Consider the following 19,421-nt stretch of genomic DNA (forward strand, 5'->3'; position numbering starts at 1 on the left):
CTTTATAACCCTTTAAATAACCCGACATTTAAACGTTTGCAACCTTTTCTAACCTTTGCGAATGATGTCGAAAATGTTTTGTGCTTGCTGGGTACATGCCTAAAATGAGATGATATTTGAGTAATATTAATATCATTCTAAACATGATAAATAACGGGATCCGCTAATATTTAAGTTAATAACTAAAGGCCTATTCAGTGATAGCCTGCAAAAAACTAACATTGTTTATAAATTGCATAGGAGTGAAGGATAAGTCATTAAAGTTGTCATAGGTAGGCCTACAAGTATATATGCAAAACAACGAGAAAAAACGGCAATATTGACAAAGTTCAAATTCAATTCAATTTGAAATTACAGATTCATGTAAAATATCTCATTTTGTTTGTTGGCTTAACCACTTTTGGTTTTCGATTTTTGAAGAACTTCATATTGAGTGAAACATAACGTACTGGATACTTTGGATTCAAGAGGGTTAATAAAACCGAAGAAAATCACCCCACTGTCATGTTGCAGGTGTTTGCGATATCATCTGCATACGCGGACAATTTAGCGCGTATGAGTTGCGACAATTTTTTGCGAGTGACGCGCTATGATATCGCACTGGTATTTTGAACCAAAAAATATGCCATTTCTGCTCAAATTGTGAAAAAAGTAACTGGGTGACCCCCATTTTTTATTAGCTTAAATGAAACATCCTATCAGTGCGCATATTATATTAAAAAATCAGCAAAATTGTTGGGGTAGATTTTTTGTTATAATCGAAAATATGTCTAAATTTTTCATTTTTCCATAGACGCCTGTACTAATTTTCCCCCAAAACAGCCTTTTTAAAATGGTTATTTCTCAAAAACGGGCTCGGTGACCCCTCTTTTTTATTTTAGATATTCGAAGTATATCGATGAAAGTTAATTGGTACGAAGTTTAAGCAAAATTGTTGGACGGGATCTTGTATGGACTATACCCCTTAAGACAAAATAAGACATTTTACACGAATGTGTAATTTAGATACTGACAGTATACAGTAAGCCAAAAAATTAAGGTACCAGTTGTGTTTACCCCTGTATATCCTAAATAAAGACAAATATGTCAAAATTAAAGCAAACAGCCGATACCTGTACTCATTAGCTCTGGTTTAAGACCTTATCGGTTGAAATTGGTTGAGAATTAAAGAAACGGTGATCTAAAACCTAATGAAGAAACGAAATCAAAAGTTGCACTTTTGTGTTCTAATCAATGAAAGCACGACCCTAGTTTTAACGTGCTAATCAATGGAAGTACGGCGCTAGTTCTAATGTTAGGGAACGCGTTGTGTACAAATCAATATGGCATGCAATGCAACAAACTGCAACTTTTAAAATGGAATCTTCCTTGGGTTTTTGGATCGTCGTGTTTTTATTTCTTGAACAATTTTAACAAATGAGGTCTTAAATTCGAGCTAAAGGATTCAGCTGTTGGCTTCTGGTTCCAGTTATGACATATTTGTCTTTGTTTAGGATATACATGGGGTAAACATAACTGGTACCTTAATTTTTTGGCTTACTGTAGGCCTATCTAAATTAGCTACATGTATTTGAATAGGGCTTCAACTTTGTCAGTACTGCCATTTTCTTCATTTTTTGCCAAGTTTGTCATTTTAAAAATACGAAATGACAATTTGAATGACTTGTCCTTCACTTTTAAGCAATTTATAAACAATTTTAATTTTTTTACACTTGCGCTTGGATCACTGAATGGGTCTTTAAGAATAACTGCACATTATACATAAAAAAAAAATACTGCAAATATGGAAATAGATTGGGTAACAAAACAATACTTGTTGCATCTCATATCGTCAGCCTGCTACGCTAATTGCCTAAGTCATTTTGTAATTTTGAGAACAAAGAACAAAATGTGGTTCAAGCATGTATCAGTTGCGTAATCACCCTAATTATTTCGGATTATTCCCTTTCATTAATTTGTATTAATATCATTAATTTGTTTTTGTGCAAAGATTGACGAATAAATATGTTTAAATGCATGCTTGAGCCATATTCTGTACTTTGTTCTAAAAATTACAAAAAATGACAAAATTCGACCTCGGATGAAAAGTATGAACCGGGCCTTACTAGATTAACTGTTTAGGCTTTTAAACATTGAGCCAGTGACGTAACCACAAAATCTAACATTGGAATCCACGCGATAATCCTCTTAATATATGTTTAATAAAGAAAATATTGAAAAATTATTGAATATGCCTATTCTCATATTCTCGTATAATGGTCGATTTCAGACAAAAAAACCTACAAACTTCCTTGTATGTAACAATAGGCTTTGTTCTCACAGGGATTTATTTATGCTTTTGATGTACTTATTCGACATCAAGGAAGTAATCATATTACCTGATAAATTGATATAATTTATGAAAATCCACATATTTTCAGTTGTTGTATTTAATAATATCATCTAATCTAAGTAATATTAGGAACGCACCATTTGACTTCCGGGGGCCGGGGGGGGGGGGGGCGGGAAATTTTTTGAAGGAAAAAAACCACTACATGAGAAAAAAAAAAACCACTAAAAATATCTTTCACCAGTATCACTGAAAAAAACACCGTTCACCGCAACTGTGTATACAATAATACATGAACAATTTTAAACATTAATCCTGGTCACAATAGGCCAACCTATAGTCCAAAAATAATGTGCCCGAACCCCAACTTCCAGCTAACCCCCTTTGTAAATCAAAAGGTGCGTCCCTTGCATTTTTTCATTTCCTTTTTTTACAAATTGTGAAAACTATCGGAATCACTATAAAGCATTTTGCGTAATCGTGTACAACTTTATATAAAAAAATGTTTGTATTTCTGATATAACTGAACTCTCAACCTCATATCGATATATTTTTGTTTTAGTGATATTTCGGATACAAATCCTAATTATCGCCATATGAAACAAACGTAAAATTTACAAGTAAACACACGTCACTGGCGAATTACCCCACTCACAACAACACACGCACCCCACCCCAGTCACCCCAGCCACCCCACCCCTAGCATCAACCCACACCTGAAGATCATCCACTATTGCACGAAGCGAAGGTTATGATATGCGTTAGAAGATATAATTTATTATGATATAGGCCTAATTTATTATAATAAAGCAGGTCGTTATAAAGTATACAAATATTAACTGTCTATGAGTGTGATGGTCGAAATATAATCACGAGGTGAAAGATGGATTGTTCCATTCCACGAGCCGGAACGGCGAGTGGAATGGAACAATACATCTTTCACCGAGTGATTATATTTCGACCATTACACGAATTTAAGACAGTTAATATTTGTTTTATATCACTCATACATAAATTCTATTACTAAAATACTATTTAAGGTAGGAAATATTTTTTCATCAACATAACACCATGTTTTGCCGTAATATACTTCACATTTTGGGATCCACCCCATAACTAAATCGGCGAGTCTAAGAGTCCGCGCACGGCTTGGCGCAGGGGCACTACGGCAGGCACTGTGATGGTATACACATATTAACTGTCTATGAGTGTAATGGTCGAAATATAATCACGAGGTGAAAGATGGATTGTTCCATTCCACGAGCCGGAATACACGAATTTAAGACAGTTAATATTTGTTTTATATCACTCATGCATAAATTATATTACTAAAATACCATTTAAGGTAGGAAATACATTTTTTCATCAACATAACACCATGTTTTGCCGTGATATACTTCACATGTTGGGGTCCACCCAATAACTAAATCGGCGAGTCCACGAGTCAGCGCACGGCTTGGCGCAGGCGCACTACGGCAGAGCACATGATGGTAAACGCTATCACACGGAGAGGGTGATAGTAAAAATGATAAATGGTAATCAACCAATGAACTGTCTAGAATTTATGTATGAGTGATATAATAAAGACTATCACACGGAGAGGGTGATAGTAAAAATGGCCAATGGTAATCAACCAATGAACTGTCTAGAATTTATGTATGAGTGATATAATAATTTTTAATTTTGCCATGTATTGTAATGTGATTGCCAAGCTATAACAACTATCAAGTAAATCCCCAGGCATCAAACTTTGACCATGTTTAGGATGCAAGTCAAATCACGACATAATCATGGAAAGACCAAAGATATGTCAATTAGACGAGCATCGTGACAGGGAAATACCAAGCATAAAATGCTATTGGCTTATTAAATTGCTAAACAGTTCAAAATATTAATATCATGATGATATCGGTGGGATCGAATAGCAACATTTGCACAGTATTTTTGTGGACATGAGAGCACATGATTGAATTGAATACGAGGAATGAAATTCTGATATCAAATAATTTTGACTTCTTGAAATTGTCGATATAATACACATTTTATGGCAAATTATTAAAAATTTAGGCCTACATATATTTTTTTCATAACAGTCCTCGAAGTAAAATTTATAAATCTAATAATATATGTACTTAATTGTATGTAGCTGGAAGGAAAAGCCGACGATCATTTGAAAATTTTGACCTTTCGTATTGAAGATATACATTTTTTCCCAAAAATGTTTAGGTCTTTTTGAAAAAAAATATATCTTTTTTCAAATGATCGTGTATATCTTCAATACGAAAGGTTAAAATTTTCAAATGATCGTCGGCTTTTCCTCTCAGCTACATATACTTTTAGTAAATATCATTAGATTTGTAAATTTTACTTCGAGGACAGTTAAATCTCAAAAATATCCATTTTTAATCAATTTTTATTATATCGCGGGTTTTTTTAATCAAAATTATTTGATAATTCAGAATGCAATTCGATATGTCTGATGTGCTCTTATGTGTCACAAAAATACTGTACAAACGTTGCTATCCGAGCCCATAACATCGGGTTAAAAATCGTCTTGATTACCATCATGATGATACCATTCGTTGATAATTATGACAACAACCGCATTCACTATTTACAAGTACAATCACCATTGTTAGCTGGTTATACATCGAATATGTTATTGCTCACTTAATAAAACATTACATAATAAATATAATTAAGCATTTTGAAATTTGACAAAAAGGAAAACACATTGTGTTTTGCAATGGTACTACAGTAACACCCCTTGTTAAATGTGTGACTATTCTTGCATTTTTCTCAAAAATAATAACACACTGGTAACAAAAGTTATGTATAATACTTCACTGACATTTCAGTGATTGAAGACAAGTGGTTCATTATATAAAGAAAAGAGGTACCGCTAGAATGTACCTCATTTCTTTACATATATAATGAACCACTTTTGAATCACTGAAATGTCAGTGAAGTAATTGGATTCCTTGCCCCTATAATATACATACCTTTTGTTACCAGTGTGTAGTTATTTTTTGAGAAAAATGCAAAATTAGTCACAAAATTTATCAGGGGTGTAGTACCACATCAAACATATCAAATAAAGTCAGATCCATATTCCATAAAATTGCAACACAAATATTAGATTATCGGCCTACCTAAATCATCCCTAACTTCCATGTTGCAGGCTGATTTTCAATCATGCAAACTACGCCTACCCATTCTGATCAGGATGTTAATTTTTTCAAGTTAATTCAATTTTGGTATAATTATTACAATATAAATTATGTCAATTATGCAAAATGCAGAATACAGTAAAATAAATATGCAAATCTGAACAGTTTTTGATGGTTATGAGTTGCTAAAAATTTCATAATTGACTACTAAATAATATAAATTAATGTACAAATCTACAATTTTATGGAGCATGGATAAATTAATAAAATTCATTTAAAGATTTATGTAACAGTCAATTACCGTAATAGTTTGACTCCTATTACGGAAAGTATAAGAATCAATGCCATTTGTCCCATTGTTTTAGGTGCACTGCTAACAAAAAATGGTCCGATTGAACATGAATATCCAGTGTCTGTAAAAGCGCTATTCGTCACAGCACATATAAAAGTTGCATTGTTATGTTCTGTTTTGGCTACCACTTTGAGTTCTGAATACACACTTTCTTCCAAGACCTCGTAAGATCCTCGGAAGCTATCTTGGAAGTCGTTATCTGTTTTCCAATGAATACCAACGCGAGGTTTGCCAAAACCTGATGTACAACCAAGCGAGATTTCTTCTCCAGCGTTGAATCTGCGCCTAGTATTTGTGTTGCAGACTGGAATGCCTTCATCTGGAAGATAAGCAATGTCAAGTTCCAGTGAACTCATTGTGTCTATGGACTTCTGGTATATGTTGTAGATGAAGCAGGTGTATGTCCCTGCATCAGAACGATGCACATCACGAATTGTCAAATAATGCATAATAGAGCCATCTGGTTGCGGCAAAATGGACACAAAGAAGTTGTCAGCCACTGAGATAGGTATCTCGTTTTCGTACAGAAGATTTTCACTTCCAAGCGAAGTGCTCCGTTCGATGCCAACTCGTTGGTAGTTTCGAAGTTCATGGACATGACACTGAAACAGGACAGTTGAACTTTCGTGCGCTAGATTGTCTGAGATGGTAACAATAGCTCTGGTTCCAGTGGTAGGAACAGTTGCGACAGGTGGCGGAGTTGGAGGTGGAGGAGTTGGTACAACAACATTCAGGTAATACGAATCACTGGCGATTGTCAAGAATGAATTACTACCAATAGGTTGCTTAACGTGACAGGAATAAGTACCGCTTTCATGTACTGAAACAAAGCGTAGGGTAAGGAAATAGATAAACGAGCCATCACTTTGACCCTGTGGCGAAAGGAAGATATAGTCTCTTACACTATCAATCAATTGACTAGCAACTACAAGCTCTTCGGTGGATCTCGATGTGGATCTATCTATGTAAATCTGTTGGCCATCAAGACCCCAAATCTGACACGTAAGAACCGCTACACCGTCATCTTCTACGGATCCTTCAGGTCCCTTCATAACTACCGTTGTTTCTGTTGGTAATGTAGGTGGATTCATATCTGGTGGAACAGTTTGCGATGGATCTGTTGGCATAGTATGAGGAGTAACTTCCAAGTTCTTAAGCTCACTAGCCACAACCGATTCAGAACCATACGCTCTTTTGAGAACACATGCATATGATCCCGCATCGATGCTTTGCACGTTGGTGATTGTCATGAAATAGCTAAGGGTCCCGTCGATGATTGTGTCATCTTGAACTATAAGGAAGAAGGTATTTGCATTAGATGCTGCTATTGATAATTGTCCGTCGTGAGCTAGTGTTCCTAGACCAGCAGAAGTAGTGCTTTCTATGGACATTACAAGTCCACTCCCGGTGATCCCACTTGCAACGCATTGTATATATGCCCGATCACCTTCTGTCACTGGACTAGGAATGCTAAGAGCAACTGTGGCAAACACTGGTGGTTCTGTTGTAGGTATAATGTTCACCTCAAACATGGTTGTATCGGTGACTTTGATCGCGTATGAATTTGCACTTGTGGGTCTGTAAATGGTGCACGTGTATGAACCAGCGTCTGAAGGTTGGACTTCGTTAAAGGTGAGAGTAAAAATAACAGAGTTATCGCTTTGAGGTGGAGATCTTTCAAACTGTAATTTACCTGCTTGCGTACCGAGAAGCAGAGAATTATATACCAAAGTTTCAGTGACTCCTCCAGTAGTTGTTCTGATAATGGACATTATGTAGTTACTTGGGAATTCCCAAACTTGGCATGTCACTGTAGCTGTGCTGCGTTCAAGAAATGGGGCTCCAGGAGCGCTGATTACAGCCTGGGTATTGGGTGTTGGGGTAGGTGGTAAATCCGTGGTAACTTGTGGTGGTGCAGGTGGGAAAGTAGGTACCACGTTTGGACTGGAAGTCACCTCAAATGGTCCAATCAAACAGGTACTTCTGTAACTATCATCAGCAGAACTTGTAGCGCTACATGTAAATACAATACCATTATCGGATTCCAACAAAGCCATTCGGATCTCTGAATACACAGCACCATTAGAGTTGTCTACCGCAGGTGGGAAGTAGCCATTCCCTGTTCTTGTCCATTGTAAGCTTACTCTTGGACTCCCGTACTCAGAGGTACATCCCACAATAACCTCACTCCCTGGTGTTCTTGTTAGGCTTTTGTCATTCCCTACGATATGACAAGTTGGATAGATATCTGATGGGAAATGATTGACATCAAGGTACACTGTTCCACTTGTTGTAGATCTAAATTGCTGATTACTTGTACCCTGTCCTACCTTACACCTGTACATACCGGCATCGAACCTATACACGTAAGTGATAGTTAATGTATGAATGGTTGAGCCGTCATTTTGTTCTTGTATATTCGTGAAAAAGTTATCGCCAACACGATCATCAAACTGACCATTCCACAACAACAGTTCAGGTTGTCGACCTCGTCGTTCAAATTCAAATACAACAATTTCTCCGAGTGGTATATCCCACGTCTGGCATTGTATAATGGCAGTCCTGTCCTCCTCAACCGGGTTGTTAATAACCGACACTTGTACTCTCGTTTCACCGTTTATATTTGGTATCAAAAAACCAACTATGATGAAAAGAATTACTCCCAAAAGTTGTGTTTTTCGCCGATAAGTAAATCGCTCCATGTTATATTAAGCACGATTGTTGTTCGATATTATTGGTGTGCTTACACAAAGTTGAAAAATGCCCCGTAGGTTACTTGCTACCACTGTTGATATTTAAGTAACGACCGACTGACTGATCGATGTCGATGATAAATAATCGCCTATTGTGTTTTCATGCACCGGTAAGTTATTGTTGAGTCTTGTTCAGGTACTCGATTTTTATGCATATAACTGTCAATAGTTCAGTGACGTAATTTGTGTGTACCTTTCCCTCACGTCAATGTAAAAAGATGATAAAGTGGGTAATCATGGTCATATCTTCATCCAAAGCCCTTGGTGATTTTGCCTTATACCATTAATGGTCATTGGCCAGAGGAAGTCACAAGACGTAACCAATTTTATCTATTTTGTGCTAATCGTTGCTAGTGTTATATTATCTTCCTCTGCAATTTCTCCCACGATTATTTTCTTTGCTAACTGTAGATCTCTGTGTGGCCCGCGTCCAAACACGACGTTGTTAAGTTGAAGTGTGATAAAATTGTATGCCCAAGTTCACATTCATCACAGCTTTTTATATTAATTTGGCGGATGAAATGACCTATCCTACTTATGTTTTCTTTGTATCCTAATCATTGTTAGGTTTAAACACGAAATAGTGACAAAAAGGATTAATGTCTTTTAATGATTATTAGAAAATGTTAGATGCCTTTAGAATGAATAGGTATTAAGGATTTGGGAACTTTTGTTCCTGATCCTTTCACAAGTCAACAGTTGAGTCATATCGAATGATCTTGACCCATCCTCGATTTAAACAGTGAACGAAACTGTGAAAGTATATGATTTTCATGGTAAAAGTATAAAAACAAAACAATTGGTATTATGTTTAAAACTGATCGCAACAATGGTGAATATAATAGACGCTAATGATTAACATGATATTTTCAGATTATTTTTTTTTAAGTTCCAGTTTTGACTCATTATATTTTCCCCAATTTATCCGTATTCACATAAACTAATTTCACTTGAATTCAGAATCAGACAAATACACAGTACCGTGGTCGCTTGTTAAAGTTCAAGTACAATAGGCATGCATTATTCAGTACAACTCCAAGGCAATTCCTTTTGTTCATGATTTAGTCGTCCGTATGACTTGGCAAAATATCGAGACCCCGTTTAATATTGGAATATAAAAAATATTCTAGCAATATTTATTATTAGGGTGGCTTGTGAAAACATATCAAAATGAACAGTTTAAATTAATAGGACCGCACTTTTAGATAACTTATTACTTCTGAGGGATGCGGGTATAGGTGAAGATTGTTTCGTGCACAGAGACACTATAGCGGATAGTTTCTACACGGAAAAATCTTTACACATTATTCTATCGTAAAGTATTAAAGACACCCTGAAAAATTACTTCAAACAGGTGTAAAAGTTACATACATTAACAAGTACACCGTAGGTTAACCTTTACTTAATGGTGTTAAAGTTTTGCATAAATCATCATGTTGCGCATTTTATCATTTTCTCTTTAATTATTGCTATTGTTATGGGGAATTTTACTGGAAATGTCTCTGGTGTCAATTGTTTTTATTTTAACTTGAATATGATCACCCTTTCAGTGAAAACCACTTTTTGCTTACCTGAAGTTTTCTTTGTCATGCATTGTATACTAGACAAACACAATCACAGGGTCATTGGTTTAGGTTCAGTACACTGACTCAACAGATAGCACCTATGAATCATTTCATTTTATTATGAGTCACAAAAAAGTTCGTTTGGGAAATACAGGTGAGGTATGCCATTTGCGGAGAAGCCTATACTTTTTATCATGCCATTGTCACCTCTCATGTATTGTTTACGTTCTGCCATTATTGTGCCGTATTTTAATAGTTTACATAACATGCAAAAGAATACTTTCGATTAGTTAAAATTTGCAATGATATAATCATATCAAGAGATAAGTGTAAGAAGTGTCTCATCTGTAATAGCATGGTAATAGCAAGGATTCTCGAGTACTAACAACAGGCAAAGCAAATTTCCGGGGGTGGGGGAACTTTGACAAAAATGGGCTAAAATTACACAAGAAGGCCTGGGGGGCAAGACTTCTCACAGGGGACAAGACTTCTCTTCTGCCCCCTTGTCCCCCTCCCTCTAGGTACGCCACTGAGCTGCCAGGTGTCCTATTTTAAGTAATAGCTGCCAGGTGTCCTATTTTAGTTGTGCACACATGATAATATGGAATGCTGAAATTGCCAAATGTCTATAGCGCAATTATTGTAGACAGAGCTTTCTTGTTCCGAATTTATCTTCTCCATGCAGGAAAATAAAGTAATTTGTCATGTCTATTGTTTCCGAACTTGTGAATAAAGCATTATACTGCAAAAACAGCAGAGCAACCCTTAATAAACACTTGAACACTTTTAATGGCTAATGTTTTACAGTATAGGGTTGTTATTGCTAATTACTATTAACACAAGATAGTGTTTAAAAGCACACTTTTAACATGTTTAAGACTATCTTGTATGAAAAACATAAACATCTTCAGATTTTTACATGTTTTAGTGTTCATAGATTAAAACCCCCTATACCTTCGCAGTACAACCGTAGCCATTTATGATGGACTACAGTATCTCGTTATCCGGAAAATATTGTATACTTATTTCAAATTGAGATGAATCATAATTCAGAGCTGCTGAATCCTTTATACATTTTAGTATTGTTTCTTCGCTTACAATAATAATGTTTCTAAAGACCCTTTGGAGAACCTTTAGTGGTTCTGTGAAGAACCTTTAATCTGAAAGTTTAACTTAGAATTTTAACTTTTTGCTAATTAAATTAGGTAACTAAAATTTGAATAATCCTTTAACTTTGTTGTGTGAACTTAAAAAATGATTTTATTGTAATTAATAAAACGAGGCAAAAATTTAATTAAATTAAATAAATTCAACAATTATTTTTGTTAACATTTAGTGTATCTGGGTTAGAGTCTCCTATGTAAAAATCGGGATGAGCCCGTTTGTCCTAAGTTTAAAGTTAGAATTTAGGGCATTTTATGTTTATAAGGATTGGGGTTATGTTTAAGGACTAGAGTTAGGTTAGGCTCCGGTTTGGGGTTAGGTTAGGGTGAGGGGTATATAGGGTTAGGATTAGGATTGGGGTTTACAACGACCCTTATTTGGTTTTCGGACTAGTACTCTGTCATTGCCCCTTCGGACTATCAACCTGTAAACCAAACATCCATATAGAAATTGAAAACAATTGTTAATGGCCACCTGAAGACATGAGTCATTGTAGACGATATATAATATTGTTTCCATATTTGGTATGATAAACATTTTGTACCTTTTGTTTTCTCTGTATTACCTTCACATATGTGTGGAAGCGCTGCACCGATCCGAATCCATCCCCGGGGTCGTTGTCAATAGAAAATGGTGAACTAGAAAAAGCAGTGATCCATAACCTGATTTAAGAACACAGCTAAATTGCCATGAGGTTGAGGACTCAATATTGAGGATTGCATTATGTGTGCAGTCCTTAAACCCCTTATTTTTTATCCGCCACACTCCCCTATAAGACCACCAGTGGTTTATCAACTGCTCCCCAAAGACCCCCTATTTTCCCTTCAAAGACCCCTTTTTAAAACAAAATCCTCACTTTTTTGCACTAAATGCATGGCATGAATGATGAAAGTGGTATACTGGTGCTTGGAGGGGTCTTTTGCGACAGATTACATGAACAGTGTCTTTGGGTGACAGATCCTAAAAAGAGCTAGGGTCTTTAAGTGATAGGGTGTTTGGGCGACAGGTCCTAAAAAGGGGGTCTTCCAGTGACATTACTAAGGTTGGACATATCACCCATAGTTAAAAGCAAAATTCTACTTGAATTTGCTTCTATAGGGTGTCATGTGTTTTAAAAAAATAGGGTGCATTTTTAAAAATGGGGTAGGGTGTGAAATCTAAAATGGCCGCCAAAATACACAAATTACACTATTTTTTGCAATAACTAACATGGCCCGTCCAAATTAATGCCTATCCATATTTTATCAGGGACAATAGTGACCTACCGTAAAACCTCGTCTACAAGCATATAGAGTGCTTCTGATGACAGCTAAATTAATCCAGGCGCCATTATAGAATTGACCAAATAAATTACAGATCCAAGCATATACAAACAAGTATTATTGTAAGACCGATCTATTGCATTGGCATATCTACGCATGTATCGTATTAATTTAGCTTTCATCAAAAACACTATATATGCTTGTAGACGAGGTTTTACGGTATTTCACGTTCATCGGAAGAATGGGATAATTGGCTATTCCAGTTGAAATCCATGATACACCCCCTGTGGAAAACATGACCCCAATCTTTCACATAAGTTTGAATTTCAACCGGGGTAACCTGAATGATTGACTCCGTTTGAATTCTTCACCCGTGTGAGATTGTAAGGGTCATTTCATACTAGGGTGTATGGATTTCAACTGGAATAGCCCAATGGATGAAAGTGGGCTCAAAATGGGAATGGAGACTTTTTGGTTATCTTTCTGGTGGTACTCGGTATACGTATTTAGGCCTACCTCCCCGTATTCCGTCCCAACTTATAAAACGTCTTTAATTGTTAATACACATTTAAGAAAGATCGCTCCAAAAGATGCTCAATTTCTTCGTGACTGCTACAGGTTTTATGCCATTCGGACTTTAAAACATTTTGAACACATTTAAATAAAACGAACTTCCCTCCATGATGAGTAAAAGGCACAGACCTATAATAATAATACAAGAGAAAAATGTCTTTTACTCGAACAATAATCACTTTATTTCCGAAGTCATACATAATCTTGCCATGTTCTCATTATTACGGCCATCCCATCTTGCTTTCTTCAACTTCATGATCTTTAACCTTTGAGAAACCCGCTTCAGGCTACGGGCGCACATCACCATAACTTTATAGGAAGCAAAGAAGCGAAGAATATTTATAATGTCGTAATTGAATATTTTATTACACGAATTTTCGGGCCTCGCCCTTCGTCAGGTGACAAAAATAGTGTTGTGAGGCCTACACAAGAGAAACATTTAAAACATGATTAAAACGCGAGCGCAGGCGAAAATTCGTGTAATAAAATATTCAATTACGACATTATAATTATTCTTCGCTTCTTTGCTTCCTTCATCAAATGTCGACGCAGTTAATTTTCTACCATAACTTTATATATAAATGTTATGAGCAGAGAGCTTTTGATAAAAATGGCAACGCGTTACTTTTGAATAACAACGCGTTGTTTTCCACTGCATTAATTAATTAATTATAATAAATTATTAAGTAAATAATTAATTAATTTAATTATTATTTATTTATTTATTTATTTATTTATTTATTTATTTAAAAATTCAAAATTCAAAGAACAGACCTTCCAGAATAGGTAGTCGTTACTCTGAGTTTCATGCCTAAAAAGGCAATCGTCAGACGACACGATGAAATGCTTTGGGTGGACTACCATCTCTTAGGAATGTGAAAGAATATACATTCCATGGTGTCAACACAGCCAAAGTCTATTCAGAGTCAGTCTGTCTATCGGAGATAGTCAGAAAGTGCTCAACCGCAAAGCAGGAGCGTATTAACAACATTTTACTCAAGTTAGACTATCTTTTGAATAAAGTGCTCAATCCCAAAAGGGAGAGCGTATAAAAATTCAAAGAACAAATTTATTTATTTTAATATTTATTTATTTATTTATTTATTTATTTATTAATGATTAAATGCAAAAGTATCTACAATAATATATTATGGTAGTGGTTATTATTGGTAATTAATAATTAATTAATTAATAATTGATTGATTAATTAAATACAAATTTTATAAAAGTATCTACAATAATATAAGTATGGTAGTGGTTGTCATGTGATCGCATCAACCAAAATATTGGATGAGCAAAATACACGCATGCACTAATTATACCGTAATTCTCGGAAGATGAGCCACAGCTTATATATTGTCGGACGCAATAAGGGGCCTACATCTTAATTCTGGGGCAGCATATACATGATGTAATTGTGATCAGGATCTGTGTTGTGATTATAATTTCATAACACTACTTATTTAGCTATATACACTGCAATAGAAAGTTAATTTTAATGATTTTATTTTCACAAAGTTTGTCCAAACATCAGTTTAATGAAAATTATACAAAGTTTGAATAGTAATTGATCAGTTCAATGCAAATACTGAGGAAGCTATTCAAATATAAAAGAGAATCAAATTGGAAGTGCACGCGTTAATGGATAAAACAGTCTGTTATAACCCATCTCGGCTATACGTAAACATGATAGATGTGCATGGTAGAAATTTGTTAGACTATAGTATGCACAGTGCATATTCACAAATAATTTTTGGCCTTTTATATGACCAAATTGCAGGTGTAATGCATTGTTATTCACTTGCTTCATTTGAATTTTTGAAAGCTCGTTATAAAATAAGAAATCGTTAATCAGCGAACGTGATCAAAGTTAACGACATATAATATAATATAATATGTCTGCGTATAAGTAATATCAGTACGAAAATCGCAATATTATGTGATTCATAGCTTGGGCATGAGCAAAATCAAATATTTTCTTCATTTTGGTAAAATTAACGAAAATGCTGCTCAGATAATTGCACAGGATAAAGAAAGGTTAAAATCCTCAAGTATAAAAGTCTACTTTCAAAATGTCATGAATAATGAAGAACATAAACTGACCACGAGGCACAAAATACATAATAATTGATCAATTATCTGTCTTTTCGAAGAACTATCGCCAGTAAAATTACCGTTTTGCGTCGCATCAAAGTTCGAGATCATAGACGGTGTTTGTGTCGTATCAAAAACGTTTACACTACACTCCTTCCCTTCGATAACTTCAAATGGCCCTATAGAGCAACTTCTACTGAAAGAACCATCTTGTTTACTGATAGTACAAATAAACAAACCACCATTGTCTTCTCCAGACAAAGTTACTCTCAGCTCAGAATAATAACCCCCGGAGTTGGTTACCGAAGGTTGAGGTAGGACTCTGCCTTGGTTGCAGCCGGAATAACTCCATGTGATGTCAACCGGTGGATGGCCGAGCTCTGAATGACAGCCGAGTCGGACTTCGCTTCCAGAGATTCTGCTTAGGTCGGATGATGATTGTACTATCGAACATATCGGACTAAAAGCGTCTGGAATATAGTTAATATACAAATTAACGGATCGCATAGTTACAACTGTCTGTGATGCAATTGTTAGAATTTGGCAGTTATATGAACCAGCATCATACGAATGGTGTACTCCTCTGATAGTAAGCACGTATATCTTTGACCCATCAGCATTGTTGGAAACAGATAGAAAAACATTATCATCGACGGATGGTCTTATTTCTGAACCTAAAACCAGTGTCTCTGTTCTGGTAAAAATAGTCCTCTCTATCGCGACATAATTTGCACCTAAGTTGTAAAAAGTGCAGAAGAGCCGCGCTGTACCGTCTTCGTCAATCGGGTTGTTTTGGAACTTAGCAGTGACAGTTTGCGCATCAGATATACCGATTAAGTGGTAGGAGACTAATGCTGCTATCAGGATCCGAAAAATTTGCTGAAAATAGTACCCAACCACGGAAGCCATACTGATTGCTCACTTTGTCTCTCCTCTGATAGTACACTATTTAGTTCTGGTATGCCCAACTCACATCAGTTAACTTAATTGCACTGAGCCTAAACAAAAATAAATTGCACTTGAAAACAATGCGTGTTCATCCTCCCTGATGATCATTTAGTAATTATATGAATAATATTGTGATTGATTAGTCATGAACACAATACATTTTAAACGAAGTTCGGTGCGATGACCCAGCGATTAATTACAGCAACGTGAAAAGCTTCCATGCACTGAATTCTGCTGTTAGGTTGGGTATTTTATGTTGGTAGTGACCATGACTTGGTTGCCAATTCCTATGTTATATTCTCTTTCCTATCTGGAAAAATCACAACATACTTCCTGAACAGCCAGCAAGTTGTAACAACTAAGTAGATTTGATCCAGGGATATGCCTATGTATTTCCTTATTCTACTCAAGGTAAACTCGCACGTGCGTTATGTTTGCTATTATATTTTATTCAAATAAAGTTTGGCCTTGCTATAGCTCCCGCAATATGCATGATATGACTATCGGATTATTTTATTTACAAGCTTCCTTGTAGCATGGCAATTATTTCAAACTTGTAACTAATTTTGGCGCTGACATTTTAAGGAAATTTAAAATAAATTGTAGAAAAGACATGTCAAATGTCCCCACCATTATTAAAATTTTATATGCATAACAACAATAAACATATCGAGGAGTGAACCATGCATATCCGGGAAGTTACGAAGCTGCCTTGTGGTGACGTTAAAACGGTCTTAATACAGTTTTGGTAAAGTTTCTAGAAACATTTTTCCCTTCAAAGGCATTGTGTATGCTTATAGAAGACTCTTTTGGATATCCAAATATGGAGCAAGCAATATTTTGCTTATTGTTGAAATGAAGATGGATGGATGTATTCTGGTCACTTAAGTAAAGCCAAAGGATATCCCTTCTTGATGAGGAGAACTTGTCATTTATCGGCACTGCTACGACAGTATGAGTGACCGACTCCGGCCGGGAATTGAACCCTCCCACCCCCGACTCATTATGAAAGAGACGTACACTCATTATGCCTACCAAAGTATACGACCATAGGGGTATATCAGTGTAGGTTTCTCCCCAAAAAATAGGGGGACCTTGTGTGTCAGCCCGTACGAGGCCAGTCAAAGTTAGCTAAACTGAATAAAAATTCTTTTTAAAACGGATTGGTTGACTACAATGGGATTCTTGCGTTGAGGCTATGCTGAATCCAGCCATAATATTGAAAAATTAAATGCTTCAATGCATTATAATGGCACTGGGTGTTGAAAAATGGGGGGGGGGGGTATTGTGTGGCAGATTTGCAGTAGAAAATGAGGTTTGTTGACATGTACACGACGCATGCCAATATATGGTATACCGTATGTGCGGCGGTATAAATGAGATATCCACATTTCATGCCTCTCCAGCAATTCCTCAGACCCAAAGTTTGATAATGTTTCTGTTTTCTTAAGACTTCCAGTTCAAAAGAAACACTAAAAAGTGCAGATCCCAACCTAAAAGCTTTCGTTATTCAGTTCTTTGTAATTGTTGACCATAGACCTACTTCAAATTTGAGCGAAATTCAGTTCCCAAGACCCAATGAAGTTCGCAAGACCCAATTTCGCCATTTCGCTCGCGCTGGCAGTCACGCACCCGAAATGAAGGTTGAGCCCCCGGATTGTAAACGGAGGTTATTTGAAGTGGGATTTTTCCTGTGATTTTTGAGTTTAATACAAATTAAATTGGGCAATTCAACTAAATTTTCAGTGAAAATCAACATGATATGATAGAGGCCCTGAAAATACTCGTCTTGTGTATTGGAAAATTTCAATTGCATGACTTAATTGGTACTTGAGTTCTACCCTCAATGTTCATTTAAGATCACATAGTATAGTAGTTGCCAAAATAAAATAATATGGCAGCTATTTACAATGAAATGTTGTTTTTTTCCTTTTGCAAGACAAATGATTTTCAATATACCCGACTTATCATGATTTGACAGTTTGCACGGCTCACCGATTTTCGTCTTACCTGTCAGGCAATTTTCTTTGTGCCCATGCACACTACCATGGCTACAGGTAAAACAAGGTTGTTTTGCAGGTCCGCCCCAACATTTAAGGTGACATCCTTATCGATGAAATCATTAAAGGTGTTTTTTTTCAATATTGCCCTCTGTCTGTTACGGAAGCATATTAGTGCCAAAAAAAAAAAAAATTAGAAATATTATTGCGAATATTCGCAATAATTATTGCGAATATTCGCAATGTTATTCGCAATTATTGAGTATAAAACTATCGACAGTAGATAGCTGGTCCAAAGTGTGAACATAAAACTATCTAGAGTAGATAGTGTGTGAGTAAAAACCTTTCTAAAGTAGATAGCAAAGTATGAATAAAACTATCAACAGTAGATATCAGGTTATGAGTATGACAGTAGGCCTATATATAGCAGATATCAGTGTGTGGGAATAAAAGTATCTTCAGTAGATAGTAGGTGTGATTATAAAACTATCTAGAGTAGATAGCAAAGTGTGAGTATAAAAGTATATTCAGAAGATAGCAGGGTATGAGTGTAAAACGAGCTAAAGTAGATGGCAGGGTGTGCGTATAAAAGAATCTTAAGTAGATGGCAAGGTGTCCGTGTAAATATATCTACAGTAGACAGCAAAGAATGAGTATAAAAAATATGTAGAGTAGATAGCAGGGAGTGAGTACGAAACGTTCTAAAGTAGATTTCAAAGGGTGAATAAAACTCCCAACAAGTAAAAATCGGGGTGTGAGTATTTATAGTAGATATTAGATATAAATGTATCTTCAGTAGCAACTGGAAGCACATCTTAATTTCACTTAAAATTTACTCCTGGGGGCCCTATATTAATTTTGATCTGCAGGGATAGGCAAATGAATAAATTATTTTATTACTCTATTATTTTATTAATCATAACACATATACTAATAAAAGTTATTATTCCACTTTCTAACTTCTTTATTTGATTTTATTATTTGATCATGTCAAACATTATTATCATTATCATTCCATTCAACAAAATGATCAATTGAAGAGGAAACGCACAATCCTGACTATAATAGGATAGAGCAGGGAAAATTGTTTGTGAAACTTGATCTTCATCCGCGGCGTTGTCTTTTTTAAAGACAGTTCTTGTTATCTCGTGCTGGAGGGGTGTTTTTATCCAATTATTTAAGTTTGTCTGTGTCATTTATTGTTTTACCTT

The 19,421-nt window shown here is 35.7% G+C and overlaps 1 protein-coding gene across 1 annotated transcript in view; it reads left to right on the top strand.

Annotated features, from left to right (window-relative positions):
- Window positions 1-19,421, top strand: part of LOC140157272 (uncharacterized) — an 84,473-nt gene that overhangs the window by 64,682 nt on the left and 370 nt on the right. The window lies entirely within an intron of this gene.

This window comes from Amphiura filiformis, chromosome 7 (assembly GCF_039555335.1).
Source record: "Amphiura filiformis chromosome 7, Afil_fr2py, whole genome shotgun sequence".
NCBI classification, from domain to species: domain Eukaryota; kingdom Metazoa; phylum Echinodermata; class Ophiuroidea; order Amphilepidida; family Amphiuridae; genus Amphiura; species Amphiura filiformis.